This window comes from Strigops habroptila, chromosome 4, assembly GCF_004027225.2.
Source record: "Strigops habroptila isolate Jane chromosome 4, bStrHab1.2.pri, whole genome shotgun sequence".
NCBI classification, from domain to species: Eukaryota; Metazoa; Chordata; class Aves; order Psittaciformes; family Psittacidae; genus Strigops; species Strigops habroptila.
In genome coordinates, this window is record NC_046358.1 from 34,325,017 (window position 1) to 34,341,378 (window position 16,362).

The 16,362-nt window shown below is 41.5% G+C and overlaps 1 protein-coding gene across 39 annotated transcripts in view; it reads right to left on the reverse strand.

The window, feature by feature from the left end:
* Positions 1 to 16,362, reverse strand: part of NRXN3 (neurexin 3) — a 997,539-nt gene that overhangs the window by 742,969 nt on the left and 238,208 nt on the right. The window contains exon 1 of one of the 39 annotated variants that reach the window (XM_030484273.1): positions 1,124 to 1,191. The exons of the other annotated variants lie outside the window; for them this stretch is intronic. The gene's annotated coding sequence lies outside the window, so the exon portion shown is untranslated. Of the gene's footprint in view, positions 1 to 1,123; positions 1,192 to 16,362 lie in introns of those variants that run through there. 39 annotated transcript variants of the gene reach the window in all.

The window sequence follows — 16,362 nt, forward strand, 5'->3', positions numbered from 1 at the left end:
TGCCTGTTATTTATGTTCTGATCAACTGACCAAAGAGACAAAAACATCATCCTGGGATAATGTCTTGCTTAACCCAAAATGAAATATAATAATTTTATTTTACACTTCCTTAAAAATAAATTTCCTTAAAAACTAGGGCTCCATTTTAAAATAAAAGCATGAAACATGTTTATTTTGAAATGAATGATGCTGAATAAATCAATTTTTAAATTTGATATATTCATATAAATTCACAATTTGTTTTGGTTGAACAAAGTATACTTTTTTCTTTCCCTTTCTCTGAACAGTTTTGCTACTGTCACTCCCAGCCCAGAAGGTGCATAAAAACCAATGTGTTGCTACTAATTTTGTCACAAGCTCAGATACCATGATGATGTGCTGGGCATAAGAACTCCTCTATATTCCTCACTGCTGAGAATGGGTGAGGACAATTCCCATTGCTGGTGTATTTACTTTCTTGTTTTTATTTTGCTCTGCAGTTCTTCTAGTTTACTCCTTTTCCTGGTGCATCATTCTAAAACATAAGGATGCCAGTCCCTGAACATACAACCCAAACAACCTGTTTCCTTACAGATCAAACGCCCATCAGAGTGCAAACTCACTGGAGAAAAAACATCACAACACCATGAATACAAACCACAAGATCTAGCATATTCACCAGCCCTGCTCTCATAGAGGTGTCTCTACTGCTGGGTTGTTACCTGGCCTCTCCACCCTTCTGCATAGAACACACGACAGTACAGCAGGATCAGACCATGCGGGTGAACAGCTAACTCTTAATTTACCAGCTTTTTATCTTATGCACTCTGATGAACAAAGTGCTGTTGTTTTATACAGACCATGAGTTTTTAAAAAATAGAAGCAACTTGCATGCCAACAAGCAACATTATATTCACCACCTAAGAGAGATTTACTATTCTTCAGCAGGAAACTCTATCCCAGTTGCAATCCTCACTTTTACATGCTACCTTTACTCTTCTAGACTATTAAAAAACAGAAGTTAAACACCAAATGCTAATCCTGATACTAAGTATTTAGACCTGATTATTACCGGGTATAGATTCAAGAGCTTTAACATTAATCTAGTAAAACAGGATGCACTTGTGGCATTTTTGTTTCTTACCATACTGAAGACAAGTTCTTCCCCAAAGATTCTGACTTCAGTAAAAAGCCATAGCATCATGGAGAAGAACATGAGATAATTATCACAGTCTTCTCTACATGTGTGGCAGGATTGGTCCTGCTTGAGGAAAACATAGGGACTTGGTGGTGGGAGTCTTCCAAGACTGACTGCAGGAATGAACAAGAAAGATTTACACTGAAAGAAAGTTGAAAAGTGCATTCAAAACAAAAGCACATCTAAGGAGCCCAGCAGGAGGGAAAATTCCTGCTGCTCTTGGAGGGCACTATTTTAGAGAAATGCTGGAAGCTCACGATGGAACTGGAAGGACAGGAGCAGAGAGGCAGCACTGCAAGAGATGCGTTCATGTGCGCTTGTGCATGCACATGCGCTTGTGTTAGCAGCAGCCTTCCAGCAGGCGTCACACTTGCTGTTGAGCCGGGAGCCCTGTGGGCATCCTTCCAGCGAGAAGCGTGAGTAGAAAAATAGTTAATGCTAATCACTGTAATAACACAATAATGATCCACAAAATTATCCTTTTCAATACCAGCAAGCGGTATTAAAAGCCATGCCCATGGGAAAGGGGAGATGCGAAGGAAGGTGAAAAGCAAAAGTGAGGTGGAAGAGAAACGCAGAAAGGGCCAGAGCAGCACATGGGACTGGTATCGCAGAGACTGCAGGAATGGCAGGTCCTTGCAGCTTTAGTATTATTGGAGAGTGTGTACGTGTGGAACCCCAGTACTGCCACAGTATCGAAACACACTGCCAAACGCTACTGCTGCCCTTCATTTATGCTCGTTATGAGACATCATTAAGACCATTTATGGAAGTACCAGTATCCAAACCCAATTTGAGGCACAACGATTCTTCTCAAAACAAAGCCACAGGCAAGGGACTGTTACAAGCTGGCAGAGCAGCTTTGGCCAGCAATTATTTAGGGGCAAAAACGTGTGCATTTGTATGCAATGAGAAACAGGCTAGGTTTATGCTATGTCTATACAGCAGCAAGTTCGTGTGATTACCAGAGCAGTGGATGTGTATATGCAGATGTAAGTAGTACAGTTGCACAGCATACCACTGTGGAAAGGCAAATAAAGTGCATCTGAACAAACAATATATATACATAGAGAGGAGATGTAACCTTTGTTATAACATGAAAGGAAGCAGGCATTAGTGTGAGGAGATTCACAAAACAGGGAGAAACACACAAAACCAACTTGGAGTGGCTGTGCATACATACGTGTAAAATGTGGGAGAATTAACATCCTTGTACACCATACAGTGCACATATGAGGACAAGAATGAAATGCATCTCCCCCACATAACGTCAGGGCACCGACACGTGAAGACTTATACATGCACATATGTACACAGAGAAAATGAACACATCTCTCAACCAGGCGTAAATACAGTAGCAAATGCACACAATCTCAGGGTGTAAGCATACACACCCATGGTGCGTAAGGCTACAAGTGAGGGGGAAGTGCACCGAGCGCCAGCATTGCGTGCGGGGCGAGAGGGAGGACATGCCAGTGTGTGTGGCGCATGCTCCAACTTCACCCTGGACTTTTTTCCCTTCCTGCTTTAGGTTTTTTTCTGCGGCAGAACAGACTCCATGTCTACAGGGAAGGTGCTTAATGAGTCAAATCCAATCTCTCGACTGCCTTATCAGTTGTGGACAGGCCTGTTTCTGACAGCTGACCTTTCCCACTGCACGCCGCTGAAAAACCCATACACCACAAACAATTAACACAATGCTGAAAACATAATGCTGAAGGAAGGGAAGACTGTAGACCATTACAGACAGCACTACAGACATAAGGGAGAGAATGATGCACATAAAAATGACAGAGAGCAGCTATACAAGGGTTTGATTCTACCTTATTTTGCCATGCACACACTTTATTACCTCCTTTACAGCTTAGCTGTAAGAAAGCTATGTGCAAAAACAAGGCCCGCATAAAGCAAGCAAGAAAGCAGAGAGGGCAGGGAACACTCTTGTGAGGCATATAACAGCATTAAGCCCATGAACAAATAAATACACATCTGTATAAATATATGCAAAGCTGATAGAAAGAGCAAAGTTCCTTACTTGAAAACAAAAGCACGCAGAACAGAGGAGGTGACAGGTAACACCCTGCCATCCTATACCTCTGCTGTTGTGGGACTAGCTCCTAACAGCACATAGATAAATAAATTCATTAAAAGAAGTAATAAACTGGATACCCCTGAGTTAGGAACCTCAAAAATAATAAAACCTATCAAATAACCTCTTGCGATAATGGCAAGAAGGCTCATCCCACAGGGAGTACAACTCCAGTTTCAGGTAAGCAGCAGACTGCTGCTCTTGGGAGGCACAAACACCTAAACATAAGGCGGATGGTCTAGGCAGTTGTTCAAAGGATTTTCTGCCCAAGAAAAGCTCAGAGAAAATCTGAACATTCTCAGCTCTGCTGCCAGCTCACTGCAAGACTTGGGCAAACCACACACATTGCATTTTCTGAAGTCCCTCTTCACCAACATGATTTTCTGGAAAAGCTGCATGCCACCAACATGCTTGAAGCTCAAGACTAACGTATCTCAAGTTTCAAAAGCAAATCCCTGGGGCACAGAATGCAGATACTAATTGAAAAAGCAGACGTCAATTTTTTGCACAGTAGTCCCCCTGTAAGTGCAAAAGAGAGCACAGCCCACATGTTATCAAATGTTTGGGGTTTTTACTATTATGGCATTGTAATAACAGATTCTAAAAGAGACACGGTCTTTCGTTTTAGTAACTCCCTTTATGTGGAGAATAGGAGCTAGATGACACTGAGGAAAAGTTCACAGAATAAGAGTTTGCCAGAAGCTCCACAAGTCATCTGGACACAGCATCTAATTCATCTAGGCACTTGAGGAAAACTAAGCACGCTTTTGAAGATTTTACATGCAATCCAGACAAGACTGAGAAATAGGAGTGGCTTAAGAGGTACAGGAAGTCAGCTGAGGTCAGAGAGTGAGGGAAGCTCAACAGCAGTGCATCTCTCCCTGGTAAAGATGCTGATTAACAGAAAAGGTACTTAGGCAAAAATATTCTGGCTAATCACTGGAAGTATACAAGGCATCTTCAAATCCCACAAAACCAAAAAGATTTTTAAAATAAATATTTCACTGTGGTGGAGGATGGTTTGCATTCAACTCTGAAAAAGTTACATCATTATTGTAATTTTTTTTTGGCTATTTCCATGTGGTCTTTTGGTATTCATGTACTATATGCATTTATTTCAATGCAATAAAAATTTATGCTTAGTATATACTGTAAATCTTGTAAAATAGTTATCAGTTCACCTATTTTCAAAAATTTCTAAAATTATCCATGCTACTTGGAAAAGTAAATCACAGCTATTATATCAGTTCATTCAAAATTAGTGACTTCTGATCATCAATAAAATGACTTTCATATCTTTATGTGACAGCACTAAGAATGAGCCCAGCTGTTTTCATTAGTTTATACTGAGTAGCACAATCCTATTAAAGCCTTATACAAGTTATTAACAGTGGATATCAACTAAAAGCAATAAAAAGCAATAGCCAAATCAGTGCTTCTCTTCAGTACTCTAAGCCAAAGTCTGAACCCACTGGCCTTGTTAAAAATTAGGAGTAATTTTATGGTAATCAGTGCAAGTATACCACTGGATGTAAGACAGCAATCATGCTGGTATCTGCATTCATGTTATTTTTCCTAAGCCTGTTGCTAGAAGGTCAGAACTGATGTAATTCTTACTCTTACAAGCAATGCCCAGCTGCTGTAAAAATGACTTCTCAAACCTCCCTGCAGGAAATGTGACACAGCCCTTGTGTTACAACTACAGTTGAAAAATGTGTGTTTCTATTTTTCTATTCCAGCTCAGAAAGGTGCTGCCATTTGTTTTCTGGAGATGAGCTCACCTTGATTTTTGCAGGCTTGGGGTTTGTTTTGGTTTAAACAGCAAAACCACTTTTTCTTATCTAAATACCAGGGGCATTTGTATATTCTATGAATATTTTCCAACCCCTGTTTTACTAATGTGCTGTCCCTCTTCAAGCTGTTCCCCACCCTTTAACAACTCCATTAACCCGCTACCACTCGGGTCTTGCCATTTTGTAACTGAAAGCTGGTCAGAGTTTTAGTAAGGAGGGATGGCGGTTTCTGTCAAGACCCACAGGGCAAACCCTTGTGTATCCTTGCACATGCCCAGGGTGAGGGATCATTAAAGCCCCTACTATGTAGAAAAGATGTCTGGTTTTAAAATACGAGAAAACTCTGAAAATGGACATGGCCAAGGTAAGCTCTAGACCCTCCAGCATAATTGTCTCTTAGCAGCTATCTGGTCAAGTGTGCTCAGTTACAATGCAAATAAATAGGGGTTTTTTCTCTTTGTAACCGCTAGGTCTGCCACTCTTTTGTGGAGTCACAGACAATGTGGGATCTTTTTTGCACGCTGCCTCTAGCAACATAATTTTGGCAGACCAAGTTCTGCTCATACCTTCACAATCCCATGATCACTTATGAGGCTGCTGAAGGAAGACTGTTGGCAGAATTTGGCCTTGACATTGTAATTTTAAAAACTACTCTGTTAATACATATGTCAGCAAAACAAGAGGGTGGAAATTAGATATACTTATATTAATTTATATAATTGATCTGTATGTAAATATACATGCAGTTTTATCCTTACACTCAGGCAACTGGACTAAAACAAATAAGGAAGCTCCATTAAAATTTTTTTCCCAATTTTGCACAAGTCTTTCTTGTTTCTAACTATACATCTAACTATACATCAATCCCACAAATGAAAGCAAACTGTGTATCTTAACTACCTTGGGAGGACAAAAGAGCAAGGGATCTCACTGCAAATAGTACATACCAATACTAAAAGGCTTTGTACAGTTACCTGCTAACTTACAAGATCAAGCTTCCTCATCTGCCTGCAGCCCACAGAGGATTACAGTTGTTTCTGCTGCTGCCTATACACATTTTGGAGCATCACTTTCCCATTTCTTTGTCCTACAGATGATTAGCTGGATTTCAAACTTTTATAGTCTGCTTGACTTGACCATACTGTGATGTATAAATCATAAGAGTTAGTGCCCCCTCACAAGCAACATCTCCTTGAATGGCCACTACACTGAATGCTAGTTTGTTGGGTTTGAGGGAGGTGTGGGGGGGTGTGTGTGTGAAGAAAGAAAGAAAGAAGTTCATGTTGCAGAGATATCAGCAGACAGATGCTAGTGGTGACCTTAAGATTTCATAGCATCTGGTAGAACAAGCTCGTTGGCCCCTAAGATTCTGCTTCTGAAGAGGGGTGAATTAAGAACTCATTTTCAAGCTCTTACAGAGAACTCCATAAAGTACCTTTAGTCCTAGGTGATTCTAGTATGGTTTATAAGTATGTGCTGAAACTGCTTTATTTGGCACAACTGAGGCCGCCAGGCCCCAAAAGACAAAAGTGATCCTGACAGGATTTGTCAGCCAACTACAATTTCTGATAGTCATGCAAGTGCTAGTTAGAACAGGCTGTGATGAAGGGCATGTGCAGTGTGGCCAGTCCTGCTTACCCTTCAAGGTGTTACAGCCCTGCAGGCATACACTAGCCTTCAGAGTCCACCTGAGCCTGTTTGTTCACCTCTATGAAAGAGAGAAATTGCTGATACATAGAGCTCTTTCTAGAGCAAACTATCTTGTGCGTATAGCTCTGCATCAACATTGCATAACCACTAAGGACTAAAATCCAGTTGGATATATGATCTTTCTTAGTTGCAAGGAGAGTTTAAAGGGGCAAAAATAAATTAACAGCAATAGCAGACTTGGCTTTTGCACATCAAGCAGTGACTCTGACCAAAACGCTGGACACAACATGTTTCTGTGCAACAGGCAGGTGTGTAGAATACATCACACCAGTTACTTCATGGTAGCTGCCCACACGCCTTGCCCTACCCTTCAGTAAATGCAAGGCAGTTCACACCTCAATGTGAATATGCTAGGTTACCTTGCTTTCCCTTACGAGTATACACATGTGGTTGTTTTGGAATAGGTAAATTTGTAGCCTAGCTTGCCTCAGAGTGACTTGTTATTATGGCAATAACTTGAGTCAGCTACCTCCCTTCCAGCACCACCCACCCAGTATTATTTTAAATTCTTTCAGCATTCAGGTTTTTCACTAAAATGTTCTGGGACTCTTCCCAAGCTCCCAGAGCAGTGTTAAAAGATGAACATATTGTTTGCCAGGTTGAACTCCAAATGTCAACATCTCCAGCCCTCTTTCACCCCTTTGGTTACATTTTCTGTGAATCGCTAACTTGTAAACACAATCCATAACCTGTAACACCTGAGTTTATCAGTTATTTTCCTACTGCTACATCTGCCTGCCTGAGCTGTTAAGCTTCCATTGGGATCGACATACACCCTTGATAAAGGAATGTTTGTTTGCTAACTGCTTCATATTGATGTGTTTAGAGTGAACACCGGCACAGAGGGGGAATAACAGATTAGGGACCAGTTCAAGCAGGTTATTTTTATAACACAATGTGCATGTGGTTACAAACAGACTTCATGGCTTTATTTCAATGGGCAGAACCACAACAGGAAGAATTATTTATTATTTTTTTTTTACCATCTGGCATTGCACCATAGCAATCAGCTTTAAAAGCAGATATGTGGGAAGCAACTCATACTTGATGTTCCTGCTTGATTCTAAATAAGTCAAAATGCCCTTATAATGTGGCCAATAGAAGCTCAGATTATGAAATCAACAGATGATCACAAGAAGGTATGTTCAGTAAATATTAGAGCATCATCATTGCCAACCAATTTGCTAAATCTTACTAACAATCTTCTAGGAGGTCTCTAACTTTGCCTTCTGCTCACTAGCATTCCCGTGGTCCACTGAGTGCAATGGGTTGCCCACTCTGGAACAACCACATGGCTGTGGGGGAGCAAGTCATTCAATGGACAAGTTATAAATGATCCATACATGACAAACCTGTATCACAAAACAATCAGTGCAGCCCACTCACTGATTGTCTTAGCAGAAGCCAGCAACTGAATGAACTATGGGCATTAAATTCCCCTCCAGAGCAACTTTTTGAAGCAGACAAGGCTCTGATGTACGCCCATTAGCCATCTGTATAGCATTTCAATCAAAGATGACTCTCCTAGCTTCAGACTCATCTCCTGCATCTAAGTGTTTTCTATTTAGGTTGTTAATGATGGATAGGGAGCATGAAAAGCAAAAGGTGAAATGGACAGAAGAGTGGTGATGGAGGACATTTTTTAAAAGCCAAAAATGTACCTGCCTTATCCTCCTAAAGATAAGGCCAGAGGAAGGGCTCCCTGCAGAAGACAGGTAATCTGTTGTTTCATATGTGAATATGCAACTTCACATTCGCAAGCACACACACAGCTGGAGACTCCTCTCTCTGATGGAGCGCATAGTGGCTCCAGGGCAGTCCTCATTAAATTGGCATTATGGTCATGCTACGTGTGGGCACACAGTATGTTCAGCAAAGCAGCTATCCACAGACATGCAAGCATCCTGTGTACACAGAGGTGTAGTCATTACAAATGCATGACGAAGTTGGATTTGCACCTGTACATGTGACATGGAAGCACATGCAAACAGATACATGCGTGATGACATACACGCACATTGGTTGTGTATGTACAAGTACTTTTGTACATGCATGTGCAACAGTGGCAGTGTATTTACATGGGTTGGGCAAGGTTCCTCTCTCTCTCTCTCTTTTCTTCATTGAAAGGGAAAAGGCTGTCAGCAATTTCCTTCTGTCAACAGCTGGGAGACGCTTTTCTGCAGTTAGCTGCAATTTGTTTCAATTTTGTGTATTAATCATAGCCTGCTCCTGATGGTATTCTTCATTTAAAAAAAAAAATAAAAAAAATCAGGGCTTTTCTTTTTAACAACCCATTTCCTCTCTCACGATGGCACTTAATGACTGCAGGTTTGTTGGGGGTGGGAGAATGGGGAGAAAAAGAAAAGAAAACCCCAGATGTTTCCATTTTTGCTTGTTTCATTAATAAACACCATGGCTCAAGAAGCCGGCAGGTCATGCAGTTGAAATGGGGGTCAGTGCACTGGCACTTCAATTGTGGAGAGATTGCTCTGAACAGGGTTTATATCTAAAAATCTAGCTTCAGAGGGGTGGATGGAATGACATCAGTTAAGGATTTTTGGACTCCGACTTGCTTCCTTTGAAACCTAAAGCAGAAAATCCACTAAGCTCCTTGGAAATCAGTTTCCTATTGTTTTAATATCTTACAACAGGGATCAATTTTCTAAGGATGCTGGAGAAAAAAGTGAAACACTGGGAAACCCATAGACACCTAGTGGCTACTCCCAGAGTCTACTGGAACACAATCAAAGCTATCAGTGAGGAGAAATGGTATTTTATTAATCAACTGCACATCAAGCGGTAGGACGTTTCAAAGTTGCCTGGTTCAGATGTGAGTTCCAATGAGACTTCTGAGGAACATGCTCTAAATCCTCTGCAAAGTGGTAAATAAAAAGAAAATCAGGTAGTTAAATAAGCTCTTGTGCAGAGGTACGATAGCAAAGACATAAGCCAAAAGAAGGCTTATTCTTACCAGGAGGATCTTTGAGTCTACCTCTCCGGAGGCATTTAAAACCCGGCTGGACGCGTTCCTGTGTAACCTGCTGCAGGTGGCCCTGTCTTGGCAGGGGGGTTGAACAAGATGATCTCCAGAAGTGCCTTCCAACCCTAATGCTTCTGTGAGCTTTCCTTCTTTCTCGTTACCTCCTTTCCTCTAGCATTTATTGCTTTACCTGCTATTGTATAAAAGATTCCTCCCACACTCATTTGTCATTAACCACAGCAAGGACTGGCTAGCTTGAATAACTTGAGAATCATTGTATAGACTTTAGTCAGAGATGTAAACATTTCTGGGAAGCTGCTAAGATCCAACCAATGAGTGCTTACTCCACAGCCCTGGAATTAGGACCAGAAATTATCCAAGTGCCAAAAAATTAGATTATTTGCAAGACAGGATCAATGTATTTTATTAAAGGTTGTGTTAGAGGAACCCTACGCTAGAATAACAAGAGCCTGTAAGATTGGTACTGCTTAAAACTGTATTGCATTGATTCCTTGCAAAATTTGCTTTCCAAGAATCCTTTTAGCTAGATTTCCTGGCTCCATCACACTTAGCAAAATGAAGAATGATCCAACTCTAAGTCCATATGGTACAATGTGTCTAAATACTTCACACAGAGAATTTAGGCCTACTCTTACCTTAACATTTAATGGCACAGATAATACTGGCTGGGTACACAAAAAAAACAAACATCCAAAGTCTCCTGTAATCACCATATCAACAATGACAAACCCGTGAGTGCAGATGCCTTTATACTGGCAGAAAATACAACTTTGCTGGTATGATTTCTTTTGATAAGAGACCAAGCGCGCTAGCAAAAGTATTTGTAAAGGATCTATATTCAATGACCTCTTTGCATGCCTAGGTCAACAAAGGCGTGCAGGTTCCAGCAAGGCCTTAAACAGGTTCTCCATCATGCAGGTTTTTGAGTAGCCAACATCAGGCAGGGCTGAAGTGATGTGATCCTGGACATAGCTACAACGTCACCTGCAATAAGTAGGGACTGGGAAGATGTCAGAGCCCTGACACATTGTGCAGTTAAGAACACACACTGCACAGATGGTGTACATTTTGTGGGAGAAGATGATGCTATAGCTCCCATACCCTACCCATCAAATGTATGTCTGGACACTGACAACCGGCAAAGGTCACTCTCGTAGATGCAGCTACACCCACATGACTAGACGTCTGTGAGGATTTCATGTTTCTTTGCATGAAGATGGAGAGGAAATAGGCTGTGCTGAAAAGAGCATCTATCAACTGCATCTACACTGACAGCCCTCTGTGATGTCAGAGCACCTCTGCATCAAAGCAATGAGTTTCACAGGCCTTGATTCATTCCAGCTAAAAGGTAAGTACCTGAAAGTTCATAGCTTATTTCAAAGCTATACACAAAGAGGGACAGGTCTTAGAGAGGACCACTTGCTATCATCAGTGGCCCTTATTCTGTGACATTTCAGATTTGCACAAGCAGGACATTTAGGAAAATTAACCCCACAGCAATCACAAAGTGAAACTAACCCTGGGTAATTAAGTTGTGAAAAAGTGACAGTTTTAGAAACCATTTAGAAAACAACATGATCCACAACCCAGATTCAAGTTACCCAGCCTCCAGGCGATCTGTGACCAGCTGTGAATAAAGCACACAAACTCTGGAACCAGAAGAAGCAGGAGTACATCCCTTTCTTTAGCACTTTCCTCTACATTTCCACAAAAAACTTTCATTACATTGTGTTGTACTTGTCAAATTAAAACACAGCCTGCAGAAATATGTTGGCTGAAGCCTCATCAAGTAAACTTCATCTTTACTTAGACTCATATTGACATGTGCACATAGACAGACGAGAGAAGTAGGTTTAAACTAGAAAAAAAATGGAATGCCTGGAAGGAGCAAAAAGCTTGGAGCTTCAGAGTTCTCGGGCTTCAGACGCAGCATGCTCCAACACTAGGAACAAGAAATCCAGTGTAACATAAGAGCCAGCGGGATAGAGGAGGTAAGAGAGAAAAGAGATGGGGAAAGGAGAGAAACAAAGAAGGCAGCAAAGAAAGAAATAGTAGAAAGCAAAGAAGGGGCAAGTGCAGAAATCGGCAGAAAAGGGAAACGAGAAGGAAAGGAAAAGCAGAGGGATTGACAGAAAGTGATAGACAGAAGGGGAGAGAAATCTCTGCTGGTACAGTAACAAATAAATCCCTGCAGCATGACAGGCGTCTGCTGAAGCATTTCATTTCCCCGCAGCATAATGGTGTGTTATTGCCCATTATCTGTTCTGTCAGTGCCAGAGTCGATATTAAATGAGGGGCAGCTGCATTTAGCTGCCATTTTTCAGCTGTCTCCCTGTTACCATGGAGACCTGCTTGTTTTTTGCTGAACCTGGCTGCGAGCAGAGGGGTGCATGCATGGGGGGAGGCAGTCAGCACCGCAGAGTGGTGGGAGCTAAGGGCAGACTGAAACTGTGGAGGAATGCAAGCACGGGGAGGGCAGGTCCCTCACACCCCAGCAAGCACCGCAGCCAGCTATCTCAAACACCCTGTTAATATTCAGCGAGGCTGACAGCCAAGCATCTGCACAGTGCTTTGACTTTCACAGGTTCCAGCGATTGCCCCTTCATCTCCCTGTCCTTCTCCTTTCCCTACACCCTCTGTCCCGTAACAATTATAGCAACCCTCCCCTCCGCTCTAGTACTTCTGCAGCAGCGTCTTTAAGGCTATATGAAGCAACGATGAACTAAGCCTCTCAAAGACCATGTAGCAGACTGAGGAGCATTAATACCCCTAACATACTAATCAGGAACCTGAAGCACAATGAAACATGGTTTGTCCCTCTCTCCCAGCAAGATTTATGCAGCAAGCTGCTGGCACACACAGGCGCCAAGACCTAGAAAACTTTATTCACTATTTTCCTGCTTTAAATAGAAGGACATTCCCTACAGGAAAGTGGGTGGGAGACAGCTACACAGGGAAGTGGAATGAAACAAAAGACATTCCGTTTCCTTTTCTTGGCTTCTCAATACAAGGCTTCCTTAGGGGAAAAATGCACTGGGCTCTCCCATCACCTCTATTTACCGTGGGCAACACCAAACATTGTGTCTAGCAGAGCCTTGTATTTGGATCTTCAACATTGTTGCTTTAGACCCACGAGCAGCATACCTGCAGTGATCGCCAGAGCCTCTCTCCCATTCTCCAGTGGCATCCCAATCACACCAGTACAAGGAAAGTTGCCAGCTTGAAGTGCTGACCATGCTTAGCACCGGAGCTGACTTGTCCAGTTCCAATAGGGAGTATTTTCAGTCTACCTACACTAACTGGAAGATGTTTATCTCTCCTTGAGGGCCTTGTTTTTCTTAATAGCTTGTGAAGGAGTTTAGAAACACTGGAGAGAGAGACGTGGTGAAAATCAAACTGTTAGACTATACCTAAATTAACAAATGAAATGGAGCCTAGGCACACTCCCAGATTTTTAAACATGGTAGTTTGCAACTTTAAACTATTAGAACAGTCTCTGATATGATTTTTCTCACTTTAACTAGCTCTCTTCCAAGTAATTCCCGAGCATGGCTCAGGAATTAGGATATGCCCTTTACCATTCCCAGGATCCACTTTGAGAGTCAACTACTTACCTCCTAGTAGGAATGTATCCATACCTTGACATTTTCTTAGTCTGATGCTTTCACATGTAAATAACTGCATCAGTTTGGGACTTCTGAAATTTGGCAAAAAACTTTTAAAAGTAGATTGTAAAGAAACTCCTCAAGTGGCACAATGCTGTTGATCCTTTCCATGATTGACATCTGCTACCCTTCCACATCTCTATTGTAGTTATCTAGCATGGCTCTTCATGCATCTTATCTTGCTAATAGTTTCTTCAGAATTTCTTACTGTACCATGTCCAAAAAAAAAAAATCTGCCCAAATTGCTTATATGCTAACCCTTCCTTTATCTTCACTCCACTCTCACAACCTTTTTTGCTTTGGAATGTGGAACTCTCTTAAGCACCACATTGAGCACCAGACTGCCATTCAACTTGCAGGATCTTGTTTTTTCTCTGGAGGATGCCTAAGTTCACAGTATCTGATGAAAGCTGTTTTTGTAGTCCAAGGGAATTTTTCAACAGTAGTGGAAGCAAACAGCTGATTTAGATGATTGAAAATATTAATGCTAATGAACTTTTTAGCCTGTTGGGTCAATGACACTAGCTTTGGGTTCAATCAGTCAAGGAAAACAAAGGGAAGAAAGAAATCTGCCATAAGATTAAAGAGGAGATTTTGTTTTAATGCAACCTCTGGTCAGCAAAAGATTATGACAAGAATATTGACAGAGCAGTCTTTGAAACAAATGGCAAAGCAATAGGGAAACTGTGCTGCAGTGCTCTCGCAAACAACCTTGTGGCCATTTCAAGGACTTTCTAGATTTGTGCTGCCTGTGATTAGACTTAGTTTATACAGTACCAGTAAGTTGGTTCCAGGACCTGCTAAACTTTCCCATTCAAGTTAAGGAATACCTTCAGAAGAGCAAGGGAATTTGCAGTGGATTCCTTTAACCACATTCCCCACACCAAACAACTCCATCGGCTAAGAAACAAAACAAGGCAACAAAGCTGTAAGAGGAACCTAACTGCTAGATGATACAGACAGATCATAGTTATTCAGCAACAGTTTTTAATCAAAAGTATTGATTTCTAACACCCTAGGGATGTTATGTGGAAAGCTTTCTGGCAGACAAAACTAGCACTTCAGTTTGGAGGAGGGATATATCTACCTTTGGATTTCTCTGCATCTTTATTTTCCCTACTCCTTTGTCTCAAAAATTTACCTTAGCCATCGTCTTCCTTTATACAGTCTACTGCCTTGAATATAGTCAGTGAAAAATAGGTATGTCATCTTTGGCTCTATTTATTTGCATGCATGTAGTACAAGGCAACATAGCTGAGGACCAAGCCTGTATTCCATATGTCACCAAACCCACTGGCATTTTACTGGCCGTGCTGGTTGACTACAAAGTGAGAATTCATTAAAGCATAGTCACATCCAAGATGATCAGCATCCTAGGAAACTTGTATCTTTAAACCCTGTGTTTGCCTACTGCCTCCCCCAAGACTCTTTGAAGACTTTCCCCCACATCAGAATCAGGCTCAACTGCCTGTTCAATATGAATTTTTCCATTCTTCATGGAATAATATTGAGGCCTATAAGAGTTTAGTCCCTCATCTCCAGAAAACAAAGTTTGAAAGCACATAAGGATGACTTCATTTGTTCAAAGTGACATAAAACATATCCAAATATCCAGTGGAAAAAGTAAGATAAATGCCATACTTTCAACACAGTCCTTTGCAAAATAGCATTCCTTAATTTGCCTTAATTTGTGTCTATAGCACACGAGCACAGTGCTAAGAAAATAACTCTCTTACTGTCATCACCTTGTATGCCATTCTTTGATGGCACTGTCAGAGATGTGCCTTTAGCTGCAGCATCAAGGGATTGGTGATCCTGGTGATGGTACTCCTAAATCTGATTCCTACTACTGATGGGCAAGTGGTGTACATCACTCTGCCAAGAGCAGCTCTGTTTTTCTGCACCTGAAAACTCAATCCAACTTTGAATATTTCAATACTCAAAATACCATAATTAAGCCATCTGAGCTTCTGCATCAGAATGCAGGTCCATGGGTTAGACATTTCAGAAGGCCAGAACCCAGTATCACAGTCAACTTTCTACAAAAACTTGGCCTCAGTTTCCACTATTCAGGAACAGATCTTCATACCTCAGTGTCCCTGGTGCTGAGCACTTCTCATGCCTTGCCTGTTCAAAGATCATCAAGCCATCCTACTGCAGAGCTCGGAAAGAAGGTTGGGTCCTCCAGATGCAAGCCTTTGGCACTGAAGGCTCTCCTTTCCTATTCCATAATGTCCCAGGAAGGAATATTATGTTTTGCAGAGTACTAAAAAAGTCACGAGGAAGCAGAAGTGAGCTTTCATGTCACAACAGACTTTATTAGCATAATTCCTAATTGTGACTGTTTAGAAGCCCCATAAGAGCAAGAATAATTATGTTTAACACGCAGAGTGATAAAGAGGTTAGTCAATTCTCCACCCCACCCCCTGCTCTCAGACTGCTACAAAATCCTTTTCCTTTCCTCTACTGGTGAGGAATAGTACAAGAGAATGTATTCCACAGAAAACAGTGGCCATTTCTAGCATCCCTAGGAATCTTCTACTTGTGACCGCTTAACCCTAGCTGCCTTAAGTGGGACCTTGTACAAACATCTGAGTGGCAGCATAAAACAAAACCAAAGTTTAGAACCTCACTAGAATACAGCCTGTAAGAAAAGGCAAGATGCAACTAAGCTGAGGAATAGAGAAACCTAGAAAAATTGCAATATATTCCAGAACTGCACACTGTGAAAGGAATCCATCATTTCGTTACAATCTTACAACACATTTCCACCACAATCAGTAAGAACGTAGGAGACAAACACATTTAGTGCCTTTTCATGAGCAATCAATCACTTCCAATCCTGCACCACTGATCTGAAGCATACATCAAGACTGAGCCTTTGTGGTACAAAACTGGTCAAAGGATATTCTTGGGGGTGCTGCAGA